The sequence below is a fragment of the Mustela putorius genome, unplaced genomic scaffold (genome assembly GCF_011764305.1).
Source record: "Mustela putorius furo isolate JIRA1106 unplaced genomic scaffold, ASM1176430v1.1 tig00000450_pilon_pilon_pilon, whole genome shotgun sequence".
Taxonomy (NCBI): domain Eukaryota; kingdom Metazoa; phylum Chordata; class Mammalia; order Carnivora; family Mustelidae; genus Mustela; species Mustela putorius.
Window position 1 is genome coordinate 23,344,654 of NW_025421385.1, and position 19,088 is coordinate 23,363,741.

At 38.4% G+C, this 19,088-nt stretch overlaps 1 protein-coding gene across 3 annotated transcripts in view; it reads right to left on the reverse strand.

The window, feature by feature from the left end:
- The window catches only part of AFG1L (AFG1 like ATPase), a 225,254-nt gene that overhangs the window by 11,225 nt on the left and 194,941 nt on the right, over positions 1–19,088 (reverse strand). The window contains exon 11 of one of the 3 annotated variants that reach the window (XR_006606828.1): positions 17,501–17,630. The exons of the other annotated variants lie outside the window; for them this stretch is intronic. The gene's annotated coding sequence lies outside the window, so the exon portion shown is untranslated. The remainder of the gene's footprint in view (positions 1–17,500; positions 17,631–19,088) is intronic. 3 annotated transcript variants of the gene reach the window in all.

The window sequence follows — 19,088 nt, forward strand, 5'->3', positions numbered from 1 at the left end:
ACCTATTTATTTGACAGACAGAGTCTACAAGTAGGCAGAGAGGCAGGCAGACAGAAAGGGGGAGGCAGGCTCCCTGCTGAGCAGGGAGCCCAATGCAGGGCTCTATCCCAGGACCCCGGGACCACGACCCAAGCCGAAGGCAGAGCCCTCAACCCCTTTAAATGCCCCTGGGTGGCTTTGGCACCCCTCAGGGACATTTAAAAAAGAAAATAAAACATAAGGCTGAACATGTATTTTTTCCTTTATAGTCTGACAAAAGCATAAAGGATTTCATACTTGGGGTACAATTTGATTTCGGTTATACAGTAGGCTCAATTGATGCTTCTTCATGGTAGGGTAGTGAGAGAGAGAGTGGGGAGGTGGTGAAAGGCAGCACCCCCCAGTAGCTCACGTTTAGCTCTTGCAGTCAAACACCGGAGTTCCCCAGATCAAAGGCTCAGTGATGTTAAAATCCACGTCACAGCCCAGACTGATACACTCCCATTTATATCATGTCTTAACTTGAGCAAATTTTCTCCATGCAAGCTTGATTCTTGTTCACACAAGATGGTAACTATCAAAAATTTCTCTTCAAGTTTTCTTCAGATCATACTTAAAAATTTTTATTATCCTGTTCCTTTCAGTGGCAGCAACTTCTTGCTAGACATGTCTCCAAAGGCAAGGAAACCGAAAGCAAAATGAACTATTGGGACTTCATCAAGATAACAAGCTTTTGCACAGCAAAGGAAACAGTCAACATAACTAAAGAGAACCAACAGAATGGGAGAAGATGTTTGCAAAGGACATATTGATAAAGATCTATAAAGAATTTATCAAACTCAACACCTCAAACCCAAATAATCCAGTCAAGAACTGGGCAGAAGCAATGAACAGACAATTCTCCAAAGGAGACATACAAATGTCCAACAGACACAAGAAAAAATGCTTCACATCTCCTGGCGTCAGGGAAATACAAACCCAAACTGCAATGAGATAGCACCTCACACCAGTCAGAATGGCTAAAATTAATAAGTCAGGAAATGACAGGTGTTAGCAAGGATGCGGAGAAAGGGGAGCCCTCCTACACTGTTGGTGGGAATGCAAGCTGGTGCAGCCACTCTGGACAACAGCATGGAGGTTCCTTGAGAAGTTAAAAATAGAGCTACCCTACGACCCAACAATTGCACTACTAGGTATTTCTCCCAAAGACACAAATGTAGTGTTCTGAAGGGGCACCAGCGGCCCAGTGTTTACAGCAGCAAAGTCCACAATAGCCAAACTAAGAGTCCAGATGTCCACTGACAGAGGAAGGAATAAAGAAGATGTGATATGCATATATATATATATGCATGCACACATATGTATATATGTATACATACACACATACACACACAATGGAATATTATTCAGCCATCAGAAAGGATGAAATTTTACTATTTACATCAACATGAATGGAACTGAAGGTATTATGCTGAGTGAACTAAGTCAGAGAAGGAAAATTATATGGTTTTACTCCTTAGATGTGGAATATAAGAAACAGCACAGAGGATCACAGGGGAAGAGAGGGGAAACTGAATGGGAAGAAATCAGAGAGGGAGACAAACCATGAGAGACTCTTCACCACAGGAAACAAACTGAGGGTTGTTGGAGGGGAGGTGGAGAGGGGACGGGGTCCTTGGTGACGGGCATTAAGGAGGAGGGCACGTGATGTGATGAGCGCTCAGTGTTACACGCAACTGGTGAATGGCTGAACTCTACATCTGAAGCTAATGATGTACTGTATGTTGGCTAACTGAATTTAAATTTTAAAAACTTTATTATCATTAATAATTATTAATCAGGAGCTGCACTTAGCCACTTCAAATCAAAGCTGATTTTTAAAAAGTTATGTTCACGGAGCCAACTTTTCTCAGTAAATTTGAAGAGATTTTATTAAAAAGTTTTGTTCAAATTCGAGATTTGCTATATTTAATGTATCTTTGTAAGTTTATTTTTCTTCTGATTATATCATAGAAATTTAGTCAATGTTTTCATCAAAACACATAGGTGCTCAAAAATTATCTTATCTAGCCCTATGTGCCACCCAAATGGTATGTTGCCACAGGACTACGGATCCCCCTTTCCCCAGTATTCAGTATTTAAATGTGTGTGGGGGCATTCAAGTGCATTAAGTTAAAAATTCTCTAAAAAATTATGATAATTTTAAACCTATTTAAAATATTTTTGGAAAAATGAAGAATGCCTATGTGCGGTAGTCTGATTATAATAATGGCTCCAATTGTTCTTGCCTCTTTGTCTACACTCTTTGGGTTGTGACTTTCCATCTCTCCCATTAAGGCATGACATCTCCCTAGCTCTTCAGTCTGGGCTGGACTTGTAATTCACCACGGTCAACAGAATGAGGCAGAAGTCACAATTTTCCAGTTCTGAGCTTAGGTCTCAAGAAGCTTTGCCTGCTTCTGCTGTTTTGCAACACGATACACAAATGAAAAATATAGTCAAGCTCCCTGGCACCCAGAGAAAGACAAAACAAGAATGATGTGTCATTCCTCATAAAGCAGTTTTGCAAAGAAAAATAAGTCACTACTACCTGATGCTGGCAAATAGATAATGGGACACCCACTGCTGCTAAAAAAGTAAATCAGTTTAGCTGCTCCAAAATAAATTTGTTGGATTGTATGAAGAGCCCTGAAGAAGTCATAACCTTGGCCCAGCTGTTATGTTCCTAGAAATCAATCTGTAGTTAACGATCAGAAATTCAACCAAAGGCAATAGACAGGATTATTTATAACTATGCGAACCGAATCAACTTTAAAATATAACACCAGAGGAATGACTCAATAAATTATGGCACACTGATATAATGGAATATATTACCAATATAGAACAATGTTTCTGAAACATTTTATGACATGGAAACATGCTTACGATAAAAGTGAAAAAAGCATAATTCAAAATTATATTCGTAATAAGGTAGCTATTTTGCTCTAAATAGATACGTAGGAAAAGGGCCAAGTAAATATGTAAAAATACTAACAATCGTTATCTCTAAGTGGTCTGAGTGATAGACTTAGAGGACTGTATTTTATATTTTATCATCTTTGTTTTTTAGATTTTTCTGTATTTTTCAAAAGGGAGAGAAACAAAATCCATTATGACAAAAGAGTAAAAACAGAATGATGTGGCAAGACAATGTCGAAGATCTTTACTGAGTCCAAAGTATACTCTTCGTTTTTGTTTTTCAGCTCTCTGGTCCCCTCCATCTCCCCTAAGAAGGAAGAGTGACAACAGTCACCGTACGTGCATATACTGAAGAGCTTGAGGAGCTCCAAATCTATTCCAAGTTGCCCTTGCCACTGTCACTTACTCCACTGTCCAAGACGGGCAGTCCCGGAAGGGTCAGTACTCTCTCGTTCACCTGAGTGTCCATAGCACCTAGCCGAAGGGGGACCGGAATCTTGCCCGATACAAGACTAGTGAATAAGCGAACACAGTAGTACAATCTCTTCTTCAGAATCAATGCTAACCCCTGACTGCTTAAAAAACACAAGGTTTGTACTAAATCTTACAAGAACTTGGCAAAACACAAAGACCCGTTTCTCCACTCTTTCGACCTAACATACCACCGAATTGCACTCACAGGGTATCTACAGCAGTTGTAAGTCTTTATACTTTCATTTGCATTAGTTGATCCTCTTCTGTAAGTAAACCAGAGCACCAGACACCTTCCGAAACCATAATTAGTATTGTAAATTCCTGCATTGTGTCCGATGAATAATTAATGCACGTGACTATTTTCGAGTACGGATGCCACTTCAGTTGGTAGCATCCTTGAGTACGTAATTCTAGCTCAAAATTCAAGTAGCGTTATCTAATGCAGATTCTTCTTATGATAGATAATGATGACATTCTCCGTCTTTCTACCTGAGCGATTAAAAAGTTTAATAGTCTTTGATGTGGCTGGTTATCTGAATAATTTTCTAAACAGAAACAATTAAAACCCACTTATTTGATGCTTTGTGCATTCTCGACTATTGTTTCCAGCTCTTTGTTTCTGGGGAAACCTGATGAAAACTTAAAGAACTTTAAATCTATAATGAGTTTCCAAAAAGCGTTTGTTTTCCTTAATTACCGGGAGTATACAGCTGGATTACACGTAGCACAGTTCCTCTAACAAACTTTGAGGAATAAAGAGCTTGCCTGCTGTCTTCTTTCTCCTGCATGAGAACCAGCACAGCTGTCCGCTGAGGTTTGACCCTGGCGCTGGGAGTGGGGATTTTCTCAAAGCCACGCCAGTGTGAAATGCACGAGCCTCACCGTCGGGCTGCCTTCTGCCCTGCAAGGAGCGGTTGATCCACTCCAGCACACACGAATGAGCTGTCAGCTCGAGTTTCTTTTTTCTCTGCCCGGCTAATGCTTGTTCTGCCACCATTATTTCAGCTCAAGTAGGATGATTATTATTTCAAGCGCTGTCTAGATGATATTGTCCTCAGGGTTACCCTTTATAGACTCCGCTTTATAAATTCCTCATAGTGTCACCCTGATAACTCCTCATTAAACAAGTATGTGTGGCATCTTGCTTTGTGTACACAGACATGACAATACGTTGTATCTTAAAGAGAAGTACTTTTTAATAGAAAAAAAAAAGCACTTTAACAGAATTAGGGTGAAGGCGTTCTTTTCAAAACAAACTAAGAATATCGTATGAATTTGTTAAAACAACTAGGTGCATCAAATCAGCAAAGATAATAATTGGAAAAACAATGCAGTGAAATGTGTGTATTTGTAGAGTATAGAATTTCCCAAGATTCGTAATACGGCCCCTTACTATGAGAAATCTCATTACTATGAAGTCTGTAACATCCAACCGGGAAATAGTTCACCATTCCAGAAATTACTATCATTTCTTACACACATTCTACTCTAGAAGGTGTTCTCTCGTGGGCTGAGGCAAAGTTTTACTGCTTAACTTAACCGAGTCTCAATGGTAGAAGACTACTTCTACCCAAAACTACCAGATCTTTACTAAACTCCAGTCGCCTTGATGGCCAAATATAGTACTCTTTGTGGGGATGGGAGGAGTGTCGCATTTTTAACAGAATTTGTAGAAACAATGATTAAAACAACAACAACAAATCAATGTGGCAAACCAGAGGCAACTTCACTCTTTCCTCACCCTGGCTTGACTAGCTTTGTATATGTAATAAATCTCTAAATTCTGGAGTTATCCAATTCTGGAGATTCCAAAACTGACAACTTTCTTAAAACACAAACCACATCAAATCAGATCTATTAAACGCCTGCTATATATCAGAACAAATGAGCTGGTTTATCCCTAGAAATACTTCCAGTTCATTTGGGAAAAACAAACTCCAACAACTGGCACAAAGACATCTGATGTATTGTCTATAGCACAGAAAGCCAAAATGTAAAGTGTGGAGATTAAGTTAAAAACACACCGTTAGAAGAACGTGAAGAAGTAGGAAATCGTTCAATTCATCATTATTACTAAGAAGCGTCACTGAGTGTAAGCGCCAATACAGCTCCAAGGAAATAACATAAAAACTACAAAAGCATCTCCAGGAGATGGCAGGAATTACTCACGTGGACCATTCTAACCACTGGGACTGAGTAAACCAGACTATAACTTGGAGCTGGCATCTGACTAGGATGGAGTCTTCAATTGTTTAACAGACATGGAAAATTTGAGGGGACTCAAGAGTTGCTTCTTGGGGAAGTGGGATAGACTGGGATCAACCATGCCAAAGGAATGAACAACAGTATATAAATTAGTGTGCCTTAGATCCCTCCCCTCAGAAAAACCCTAAATGCTTCTGGAATTAGAAAGTCTTACCCAAGTATTTTATTCAGTTTGTTTTCAGTTTAACTATAGTGTGAGGGATGGTGAGAAAGCAGCCTCCAGTCTATGAGGAGCAGGCCTGCTTCTTTGGTTTTTAAGGCTGAGGGAAATGACCTCAGAGCCTCCCTCATGGACCTTGGCTATCCTCATCCTAGAACATGGCTTCCGCATAAGATTATTCAACCTGGCTAGACTCTCCTACTAGTTCTCTCCTACTAGTATCTAAGATCTCTGAATTAAGATAACAAGACGCTTATGCTCAAGATCTTTTCAAAAAGTTTTATTTTTCTTAGTAATCTCACAACCCCAAGATCTTACATGAGGCTCGAACTCACAACCCCAAGATCAAGAGTCACGTGCTCCACCAACTGAGCCCACCGGTGACATTAAGCTCTAGATTTTATACGAAGCCATGGGCACACTTTGGATTAAGGGGTTTTATTTCTTGTGGCTTCTAAAATTTGTTTAGCTTCAAGCCAGCCCTAGGGAAACCAAGGTCTAGAAAAATGAGGACAAAACAAGTTAGTTGAGCAATGTGTTACATGGATCATTTAGCATAAGAAAAGAACCCAAATTCTTCATCTCTAGGAACACAGATAGCACAGGGCTTTTCAAAAACATTCCATATACAAATGTGTGTGAGTATAACTATTTCATTGGTTAGTTTTTTTAAAGGAGTTTTTGGTTAGAAGGAATTTAATGTGATCCTCTACTGATAATTAACCCATTCAAGTCATACAGAATGAGAGAGAAGTTATTTCAGCTGCACAAACAGCTAGTTCTTTGAAAGGACTAATCTAGATATTAGCAATCTAGCAGACACTGAAAAAAATATTGCTGGGGAAGAAAAATAGCCCACCTATTACTACAATTATTTTACAAACTCATTTATGAAAACAATGCTGTAACAACCGCCTTCTAATTTCCCACTGGCAAAAAAAAATATTTTATTAGCTAGTATAAAATGGAAATTTAAAATTTAAACATTATTATTAATGCCTCAGACATTATAATATCTGATTGTACAGAATATAGAAGGAAATAAATGTATGTAGCCAAGGCTGAAATACGTTTCCATACTGTTGTCTATTTTTGAATATAATGATTTTAATAAGAATGTACACAGTAATGGCGAAGTAATTAGTAAAAACACGATTCTACCAAATTCACTGAAATCAGTAGCTGAAGACTACCATCATCAAGCCATCCCGAGCATCCCCTCGGTAGAGGGCAGTATTTGCTACATCTCTGTTGGAGGAAACAGTGTTCTAAATTTGCCTGGTTTTGAGATCCAGGAGAAACGTGAAAGATTACTGCCAAAGGAGGTTCTACACCCTCGCTACTGGTCCTACTCGTGCCTTTGAAAAAAAAGGTCGATCCACGCAAACTTCTTTTGGAAATCAAAGTGAAGAGGCATAAAAAGTAACACCACACTATAAAGCAAGACGAGACTTTAGAATATCAAGTAACTTAATTTAAACTTGAGGATGATCACTTCTGAACATGTTAAAGTCTTAGAAATGCAGAGATTTTGGTTTTGTTTTGCTTTTCCTCGAGAGAGTTCATTGGGTCTCCCCAATCCTCTTAGATTTGGATATTGAAAAAGCCTAATCAGAGTTGGGAACAAAATAGCTATAAAGAATTATTCTTCCTCCAAATCATGGACATACTTGGTGAAAAATGCTAATTCATATTCTAAAGATATTAAAAAGTTAATCAGAGCAAGGCTGAACGCTTCTCTGTGCTTCTGGATATACAAAGACCCGAATCCTTCAAACTGAGCAGACCAAGAGAATTTTTCACTACACCTTCTTACCAAAAAGACAACCTTGAATTATCTGCTGCCCAAAGTTTTATACAACATTCGTGAGAGGCTTGAACATGAGTCTATTCAATCTCTATAAGCATTTATCCAGCCTCTAAATGACCTCTGGATCAAGCCTGATAATAAATAGAAAAGCTTACTCAGGAAGTGCTTTTTTAACCTCTAAAGCACTAGTTTCATTGAAAAGTGCTTTTTCATTATGCCCCCCAGGTTGATTATGAGAATCTGTGCCACACACACCTGTATTGGCAGCCGGGATAATGCTGAGAAAACTGTCTGCTGGCATCTTTCAGAAGTCTCTACATGCAAGTCCAAATTTCAGAAAGAACCTTACTTCTAACTGATTCTCTTTCTTCGAACTTAATGAACACCTTTCTCCCTATTTGACTGAGAGAAGGCTGAGAGCTGATATTAACTGCTCAATTTGAGAACCCCTGTAGGAGTTTATGACATATATTAATATATACTAACTTTTTCTTTCAACTTATTCTCTATTTTTTCTTTGTCCTCCTTTCAAAATATCTACATAATTCTATTTGTGAGTATATATGTGTATCTGTAATACTTTTTGGAACCAAGGTATAAATAAATATATGCCTGCATTATTCTTTTTCTATTTCTTTTCTTTTCTTTCTTTCTCTTTTTTTTTTTTTTTTTTTTTTTAGAGGGGAGAAGAGGCAGAGGGAGAGGGTGAGGGAGAGAGACAATCTTAAGCAGGCTCCATGCCCAGCATGCAGCTCGACACCAGATTTGATCTCATAACCCTGAGATCATGACTGGAGCCAAAATCAGGAGTTGGATGCTTAACTGACTGAGCCACCTAGGCAACCCTCTTTTTCTATTTCTTTTTAAAGCTTATTTTGTTTTTAGTCTGCTTTTAAATAGGAAGTAAAGGGACATAAAATGTAAGAACTTCAGATACTAAACAGCAATACCTCTTTTAAGTTTGTTCGTTAACTAACTTAAACTCACTTTTATGTGGAATCTAAAAAACAAACAATACCAAACTCACAGAGTAAAAGAACAGATTTGTGGTTACCAGAGGTGGGGAGCTGGGAGGAGAGGAAATGGAGGAAGGTGGTCAGAAGGTATGAATTTTCAGTTATGAGACAAATACTCTTCTTTTTTATCTATGCGAGACAATCGGTGTTCACTAAACCTACGGTGGTAATCATTTCACAATCTGTGTAAATCAAACCATCATACTGTACATCTTCAACCTTAAAATGGTGACATATATCAATTATTTCTCAATAACCCAGGGAAAAGGTATGCAGGATAATTTTTTATCTCCATGTAAATGTGAATAATTTATATTTTATGGTTTTTCCATGTACATCAAAGCTGGAAAATATTACATTAAGTTATTAAGAGCAGAGGCCTATTACACAGGTCTACAAAATAATCTCCAAGTCCTAAGATGCTACCAATCTAGTAAATTACTTCCATTTTAAAAAATTCAAGGAGGTACCTGGGTGGCTCAGTTGGTTAAGCATCTGCCTTTGGCTCAGGTCATAATCTTAGGGTTGTGGGATCGAGCCCCGCATTGGGCTCCCTGCTCATTGTGGAGCCTGCTTTTCCCTCTCCTCCCTACTTGCGCATGCTGTCTCTCTCTTTCTCTCAAATAAATAAATAAAATCTTTTAAAAAATTCTTCAAGAAAATGGTGGGAAATTTTAGCTGTTTCTAATGTAACTTTGATTCAGCTGTACTAGGATCCTGACTCTGTTTCCTTCCACTAAATCCCACAATAAGATTTTCCAATCCCTGGGACACCTGGGTGGCTCAGTGGGTGAAAGCCTCTGCCTTTGGCTCAGGATATGGTCCCAGAGTCCTGGGATCAAGTCCTGCATTGGGCGCTCTGCTCAGCAGGGAGCCTGCTTCCCCCCCAACCCCCGCCTGCCTGTCTACCTACTTGTGATCTCCGTCTGTCAAATAAATAAATAAATAAAATCTTTTTAAAAAAATTTTCCAATCCCATCCACACTGCTCATCTCTTCCATTTTCAGCATTAGTTCAGGTGATTTCATTGACTCCTTTCAACTTCAAACTAATACATCTCTATAAATGACTTCCAGATCTGGATCTTCAGTCTTAGATTCCCAGTTGTTTTTAAGTCCCCTTCTCCGACCTCAGGTATCTGTTAAGGATCCTGCCATCCTCTGTTCATCCAAACTGAAAACGTTAGAGCCCTAGGTGGCTCATCCTTGGCCCTGAGAACTCTCTACCCCCAATCTTACAGATTTCCCTCATGTTCACCTTGTTCTTTCCAATATACCATGTATACCTGTTTTACGGGGCAATTGGGACAGAGATTCTGTCTCTGTTTGCCAAACCATGGACCCTGGTGAGAGGGCAACATCCTTCTAGAGGAAGGGCCACACAAAGGCATGATGTGATCACTTAGCTCCATGCCCATCTTGGGGAGCTTTATCTAGTGTACACAAAACACCCATCCATGGTAGCAATGCCAATCTTACACAGCTCTGCCAGATTATCCAACATAGATCTGTTAAAAAATAATGATGTTTGTTTTAGGCTGAAGAAGTTTCTAATTGAAACTCTATCACCTAATATGCAAGCCACTTTGTACTGACTTCAATCCATCTATCCTGAGTGCATACCACTCTCCTACATATGATCTAAATTCTACCCATGACACTTAAAAAAGAATTGGAAAAAGAATTCTGGGTTGCTGGGTGTTTTATCCTTTGAGGAGTTTAACGATGATATTGCACTCTTTTCAGGTGTTCATTACCAGCCTTTAATCATACTATTGTTCCCATGGCTGCATCTTTGGTTTTCAACAGAATGACTATGATGTACATAGTGATTTTCTTTCTATCTTTAGGGGTTGGTTGAGCTTCAGGGATCTGTATATTTATATCTTATCTTAGATTTGGAAAAACTTCAGCCATTATTTCTCCAAAAATATTTTCTATCCCATTTTCTCTTTTCCTTCTAGGGCTCCAATGATACAGTTTGATTTCTGATATGGTTTCTTATGCCATGAGGCTTTGCTTTATTTTTTTTTTCCTCCGTTTTTCAGATTGTTGCATAATTTCTATTGATCTATATTCAAGTTCACTGACTCTCCTGTTTTGTGCATTTTGGTATTAAGTACATACAATAAACTTCAAAATTTTTAGGTCTAGAATTCTCAACTTTTAGTTTTAGAATTTCCATTTGGTTCTTTTTTATGGTTTTAATTTCTCTGCTAACATCTCCTATTTGTTTATTCATTATCAGCATATTTTCCTTTATATCCTTGAGTATAGCTATAAAAGTTATTTTGAAATACTTGCCTCTAATTCCATCAGCTGTATCATCTAAGGTCAGTTTCTGTTATCATTCATTTCTCTTTTAAAAGTGGATCAGATTTTCCCATGTCTGCATATATCTAGCAATTTTAGATTATATTCTAGATATTGTGAATGATATATTCTTGGAGACTTGGAATTCTTTTATATTATTCCACCAAAACATATTGATTTTTCTGTTCCTATTTCAGCAGGTAATTAACTTGGCTGATCTCAAACTCCAAACTCTGTCTCCTCTGTAACAGGCAGAGACTGAAAACTCTTCAGTATTCTTAGTCTTAGTTGCACATGTGTAGTTCACAGGTCAGCCCATGATTTGGATAGTCTCTGTGAAGAGTTTTGGGCTCTTCCTTCATGGTTCTCCCCTTTTCATTTTCTTATTTTCCAGCTGCTATAGTCACTTTCTCCTCATTCCTCAGGCTAGGAATATCACAGGTTTCTACTAAGTTTTAGATGTTCCATATGAGAACAACTATGATCTATCCTCTGGCAAAAAAATAAAGAAATTCACCAGCATCAATTCTTTCTTCCAGTGTGGCCTGTGCTCCACTTTTCCCCTGCTTTTGGTTGCTCAACAGTGCCTTCCAGAGTTATTTCTTAGATTTTGCCCAGAGTTACAGTTATGTTCTAAAGATGGGTTGGATACACCTCAGTGGCTCAGCCAGTTAAGCATCCAACTCTTGATCTCAGCTCAGGTCTTGATCTCAGGGTCATGAGTTCAAGCCCCACATTGGGCTCCCTGCTGGGTGTGGAGGCTACTTAAAAAATAATAATAAGTAAAAGTGGGTTGGTCAAATAGATGCTAACTCTATCATTAATGGAATTAGAAACCTCCTGAGTCTTCAATTCTCTAAATATACTATGTAATTTCCTACTCCTGTGTTTTTTCATAAAAACAAAAAACCTCAAAGGAGGAAAAGATCAAAGGTTGCCCTCACGATCCCCTATTCTTAGGAACAACCAAACAGCCACCTGACACTCTCCCCCACCAGCAAAATCTTCAACCTTCCAGCCTTTAAGGCCTAAGTTCCTCTTTAATTACCCAAAGCATTCTGCTTATACTGATTTTGTAATACTAATTATAATCTACCTTACATTCTAGTGATCTATATGCTAATGGTATTTTCTCTTCTAAATGAAGAACTTATGAGTGTAGAAACTAATTCTTATCCATCTTGGTACCCCCAATGAAGATCAGGGGAAGACAAGATGGCGGAGGAGTAGGAGGAGGCGCCATTTCAACCTGTCCCCTAAAGTGTGCTAATTACCTACCAAAGAACTCTAATCACCCATGAAATCAGCCTGAGATTAGAATTATACACGTCTGGATCTTTATGGGGGCAGAAAACGCCAGTGGGCAGAAGGGTTCCAGGGTGCACCTTGCCTGCACCACGGTCGATACATTCAGCTACACATCCATTCAACATCTCTCACCAAAATGACGAGGAGAAGGAATGCCCAACAGAAGAAAAATTCAGAGACTGGGCCTTCTGCATCAGAGCTATTGGATATGGACATAGACAGTATGTCGGAAAGGGAATTCAGGCTAACAATTATCCAGGCAATAGCTAGGTTGGAGAAAGCCTTTGATGACAAAATGGTATTGATTAGGGCAGAAGTGAAAGCCACCAGGGATGAAGTTCACAATGTTCTCAATGAGTTCCAATCTAATCTAAATTATCTAAAATCTAGGGTAACTGAGGCAGAAGATAGAATTAGTGATCTGGAGGACAAACAGATAGAGAAAAAGGATCAGGAGGAAGCCTGGAACAAACAACTTAGAAGCCACAAAAACAGAATTAGGGAAATAAATGATGCCATGAAATGTTCCAATGTCAGAGTCATCTTGGTACCCCCTGTAGCATGTAGAATGATGCCAGCCTTCCATTAAGTACTTAGTAAATATCTGTTGAATGACTAGAAAGAAGTACCATAAAATATAAAAAGGGTAGGGCTCTCTCTGTTACCTTGCATAAAAGGTAACAAATAATTATCAAGCATGTTGGTTTATTTAACCAAGTTTTCCTTCTTGAAAGGAGGGCATTCCCAAGAGGAGATACTATTTGCTGACCCACTGGAACATGGCAGTAGAAATTACAAACTTTCCTAGAGTATATTGCCCCATTCATCATCCTATTACTTTATGTACCATGGTCCTGTTCAAACTAATATGACTTTCTGTGGATCATGGTAAGAAGTCTAAACTTCTCTGCCTGGTTTTTATAGAGGATCTGTCTGTGACTTTCATTCTTATTTCCCTTTTTTAACAGGTACTCTGCTCTCAGTAGGCAAGTATCTTCTGTTTCTCCTGAAACATTCAGTGCTCGGCTTCAGATCATGGTTGAAATATCTTCACTCTGCTCATCTAAATTCTACTCACCTATCAAGGTCAAGATCAATTTCCTCCTTAAATCTCATGTCTTTTCAGAGTCTTCCCAATCCTTACTATCCTTACTTTTCACTCCTGATGTACTCATTATAAGTTCTAACGAACACAACTCCTCAAAATAGACTGTTATAGCTCAAAGGAGGTACTTGGACCCAGATGAGGTACTTGGACCCAGAGAGCTTAAGTAATCTGTCCAAGGCCACTCAGCTGATTGGAATTCCTATTTCTTGATTCATTTGGACCTCTTTCCACTCTACAACATTGTCTGGTATTTCTTCATGTTATTTCCTTTACTAAATTATAAACTTTTTGAAAGAAACTTCTCATACTTCTTTTATATTCCTCAAAACATAGTGGCATACCAATATGGAAGCACTTAAGAAATAGTTGCCAGCCACTGAATCAATGTAACAATCTTGGGGAAAAGGGGAATCTTACACAACATATATTTCTTGATTAACAATAAAAGATAAAAGAGCCAAGTAATATTTGATCCTAAAATACACAGAAATTGTATGATTTTTTTAAAGAAATTTTCTTCAAAGATTTTATTTATCTATTTGAGAGACAGACAGAGAGAGGGCACAAGCTGGGTAGGGAGCAGAAGGAGAAGCAGACTTCCTACAGAGCAGGGAGCCTGACGTGGGGCTTGATCCTGGGACCATGACCTGAGCTGAAGACAGATGCCTGGGACATCTGGGTGGCTCAGTGGGTTAAGTGTGTGCCTTTGGCTTGGGTCATGATCCCAGGTCCTGGGATGGAGTCCCTCATTGGGCTCCCTGCTCAGCAGGGAGTCTGCTTCTCCCTCTGCCTCTTCCTCTCTCTCTCATGCATAAATAAATAAATAAATAAATAAAATCTTAAAAAAAAAAAAAAAAAGACAGATGCTTAACCAACTGAGCCACCCAGGTGCCCCAATCCTGTAATTTTTGATACTATAACTCATTTCTAGTTCTTTCTCAAAATCTTTGCCTGACTTAGTATCTTCACTGAGTTATCTTAAGAAACAAAAATAGTGTATCCTAACAATTCTCAAACTTTTTTTCTATAAAATACATTTTAAAGTCATAATATATCTAATGGGATATATCTTACTAAATACCTAATTACCAATGTACTGAGTAATGACTAATTCTTAGTCAACTGACCTAATCTAAGGAAAGGTACTACAGAGTATATCAAATCATGTATTTTGTGGTGGGAAATAGAAAAAACCTGAAAGCTAAAAATCAAAGAATTACTTGATATACAAAACTTTTTGTTAAAAAACAAAAGAGCCAGTTGGTAGATAAGCATTAGAAAAGCCATCAGTGTTAAAACTTCAAAAATAATCAAACAAATACATTTAAAGTACCTATAAAGTGTTTTACAGTCCTATTAATTGGTTGATCTGTATTTCCTCAACACTTTAACAGTGTTTTCACTGTATAGATCTTTTGTTTCTAGAACTATTCCTCTTATTATCCTCATTTAGTAGGGGGAGAAATTGAGGCCCTGAGATGTTGAGTTACTCTCCTAAGATCACATAGCACGGTCAGGGCTTGACCTCCTTGGTACTTTGGGAATCAGATTCTATAGTTTAGGGTTGTGATATATTTATTATTAAATCCAAGCCAGATCAGTTTAAAGTAAAAAACAAGATCTAATTTTTAAAAGCTAATGACCACTTCAATTTTTAAAATTTTAATTCATACTTCTTAATCATTGAGCAGGTAAATGACACATTCCTCTCAAATCCCAAAGCAAATATTAAATATTCGTTTGCCATACTTTCTTACAGAAGTGATCGTAAAGGGAACATGAGGAGTTGTGTCTACTATTGAATCTGATCCACAAAATAATTCTACTCCTAAGACAGAGAAACACGTGGAAGTTGCACAGTTCTCAGCACGTTCATTGGTCCCTCGAGACACTCTGGGAATCCCTAGGGGCTTTCTCCCCATTACAGGGACCAGACACATTTTCACAGAAAATGAAAGCCAGCTTTCTCCCTCAGCAGGGAGCTGGGTCTAAGTCGTCAAAGGCTTGCAGAGTTTCAAATCTGCAGCCATACACTGCATCATGGAAGGAGCTGTTCTTGCCCTAGTTTGGGAACAGAAGGTAAGCAAGACCACTGGGCCTCACAATGGGCCCTGTAATAGAAAACTTGTCATGTGAAGAAAGTAGGAAGGTGTTCTCTCAAGCCAGTTTTTCTTCATTCCTTTTGATGCTTCTCCCCCCTACTCCCTACCTTTACATCATAGAAATGGTCACATCCCAAGCAGCTATAGTTTCCAAATTTCTAATCCAGCCTCCTTTTATGGGCATTTCTGTAAAGGTCTTTTTTCTTCCTCCCTTTAAACCAGCAAAATACCAAAAAAAAAAAAAAATTTAATAACAACTTATAACCCAATATATAGTTATTTCCCTTGAAGATATAAATCACCATACAATTAGTAAAAATTGATCCTTCAATTCAACCTCCAAATCTTGCTTTATCTTGAAAAATGCAAAAGACACATAAAAATGTTGTTTTAGCTTATTTAACAAAAATATGGGTAATAGTAACAATGAACTAAATTCCTAGAATAAATAATGAACTACTACTATTCATTTTCAGCAAAACTTTCTTGACTAAATTATAGGATGATAAAATAGTACATCCTACATTTCACAATTTGGTTGTTCAACTACACAGAAAAATATTTTTACAAAAATATTTAAGGATTTTATCGGGTTTATCAAAATCCTCTTTTAATTAATAAATATTTCAATTATTTTCTTTTTAAAGCTTTTAGGGTGTCATTCTTCTTCTTCTTTTTTTTTTTTCTTCATCAGGTTGGCCAGTCTTCATTTGTCAGTGGCTTTGCATGGATAGGTTTACTTTTAACTATATTGTTATGATGGGATGTTTACTACCTCCGACAAGTACTGAATGACTGGCAAAAGACTAGTACTAGTATTAAGCAATGAGAGATGTTTGAGGAAGGGCATTTTTAAGTGGTCAGTTCATTTGGGACTATTTTCTTGTTATGATAATTTTGCACGTTTTTCCTTTTTTTAGAGAGAGAGAGTGCGTGTGTGCATAGGGGGAAGAAAGGCAGAGGAAGAGGGAGAGAGAATCTTAAGCAGGCTCCACCCCTAGTGCAGAGAGCCTGGTGTGGGGCTTGATCTTAGGACCCTGAGAGCATGACCTGAGCCGAAATCAAGAGTCAGACACTTAACTGACTAAGCCACCCAAGTGCCCCAATAATTTTGCATTTCTCTTCAACGTTATAACTGTGGCAATTCAGATACTGAATACTTGCATGAAGAAGACTCTTGAAATCATTCAGTTTTAGATATAACCCTAAACAATTTTTAATAAAGATTTTATTTATTTGACACAGAGAGAGAAAGACAGCAAGAGAGGGAACACAAACACGGAGAGTGGAGAGGGAGAAGCAGGCTTCCTGCCAAGCAGGGAGCCTGATGTGGGGCTCAATCCCAGGACCCTGGGACCATGACCTAAGCCAAAGGCAGATACTTAATGACTGAGCCATCCAGGTACCCCTTAAAATTCTTAATTATAATGACCTTCTGAGTCAGACTAAATAGTTCAGTAAACAAAAACAATTCAGGGTATCTGGGTGGGTCAATTGGTTAAGCATCTGCCTTCGGCTTGAGTCGTGATCTCAGAGTCCTGGGATTGAGTCCCACATTGGGCTCTCTGCTCAGCAGGAAGTCTGCTTCTCCCTCTACCCTTCTCCCCTCTCTCAAATAAATAAACGAAACCTTAAAAATCTTTATAAAAATTCAGTAAAGAAAAAAACCACTTCTAACCCCCAGTGAACAAAGCAGGACAGTCTCAGCTTTAGATGTCACAGTTTTCTGGAAGGCTCCTAAAGACTGAGGCTCATCCAACCACCACACCTGACACCACCATGAAAGAAGGAGTGAATTGGCAAAGAGTGAATGTGTTGATGGTCTGTAAAGATTATTTTTGAGCCATGGCCCCTTCCAGGAAAAAATAATATATTTACAATTTTATATATTAGGTAGAAATTTGTCTATTAGTGCCATCATAGATAAAAGATTTTGACTGTAAGCCATTGATGTATGCCATTATGTAAAACTAGAAAAGCCCAGATCATTCCCATCTTTGCATACCTCTCTCCTTCCCTGCTCCAAGGTTAACATCTAGCTTCTTGGTATCTCCGGGATTCTCTTTCTGTGCAAGTCTACAATTCAGTACTGTCATGCCCAGAAAAGCAGACCCAATTAGGAGAGTCCATAGTACCTGCATAATAATAAAGCATACACTGCGATGTATCAAGCATTATTCTAGGCGCTTTATACGTATTAACTCATTTAATATCTATAATACATAGCCACTATCATTGTGCCCATTTTATAGGTGGAGAAATTGAGGTACTGACAGGTTAAGTTACTTTCACAAGATCATATGGTTATCAAGTGGCGAACTGGGGCTTGAACTCCTTGGTAGTCCGGAAATCAGACTGTGTGCTCTTCATCATTACACTCTATCTGAAAATGTTCTGGACAAGTTACATCAAATCTTCAGTTCTGGTTCAATCATGAAATATAATCAGATATTTTGTAAGCTCCCATGCCTGAAGCTAGCTGGGGAGCAGACATCCTCCAGTGTGAGAGCTCCCTCTGTGCTGAGACCCTTAGGACAGAACTGTCCTACTCATGTGGCCTGGCATAACCATGCCATCCAGTACTGTGTTACTGACCCCTGTGTCCTCCTGAAAGCTGAGAAGGCCTTATACCTCCAGGCTAGTGACCTTAAGCCTTAGGCTTTCAGGTTTGCTTGACATGGTTGCTTGGCTCAAGTAGAGGGCAATGAAGAACTCAGAGATACTGTTATTTAAGTCAGTGGCTCTTAAAATACAGTTTTTAGATCTCTGGGGGTCCCTGAGACCCTTTCAGGGGTCCCTGAGGTCAAAACATGCTATAATAATACTAGGATACTATTTACCTTTTCCACTGTGGTGAAAAGGTAAATAGTTTGCAGTAATGGTGCAAAAGCAATGGTGGGTAAAACTGCTGACACTTAAGCATGAATCAGAGCAGTGGCCCCAAACCATTTGTACTCTCCATTGTCCAGTTAAAAAAATAATAATAAATCCAGTTCTACTTAAAAACATCCTTAGAGAACCAGTAAGAAGGATTTTGTTAAATCTCAACCCTTGAGAACACATCTTTTTATTATTCTTTGTGGTGAAGGAAGTACATATAAAGTACTTCTGCTATACACCAAATATAATGGTTGTCTTGAAAAAAAGCATTTGTGTGGTTGTTTTGAGTTGCTAGCTGAACTAGCCACTTTTATCATGGAGCATCCTTTTTATTTGAAAGACTAAGTTACAGGTAAACTACGGTTTTTCAGACTGGGCAGACATTTTCCTACAATGTTCTCCAGATAGTTTCTTGAAAATGAATCAAGTAAGACTTCCACTTCAAGGAAAACAACTAAAAGTAATTCATTGCCAGTCATAAGATTTGAGCAAGTAAGGGAAAATTAGAATTTTGGAAAACTTGGCTGCTGCCATCATGAACTCGACAGCCTTCCATTTTTTTCTGATGAGACTGATGGTGATATTAAGGAATCTAATGCTTTGATATTATAGGATTAAATGTGGCAACATGTAGAAGATCTATATAATTCAGTCAACCAATATTTTCTAATAACCACTGCATTAAGATCCATTTAAAGCTCAAGAAGGAGGGG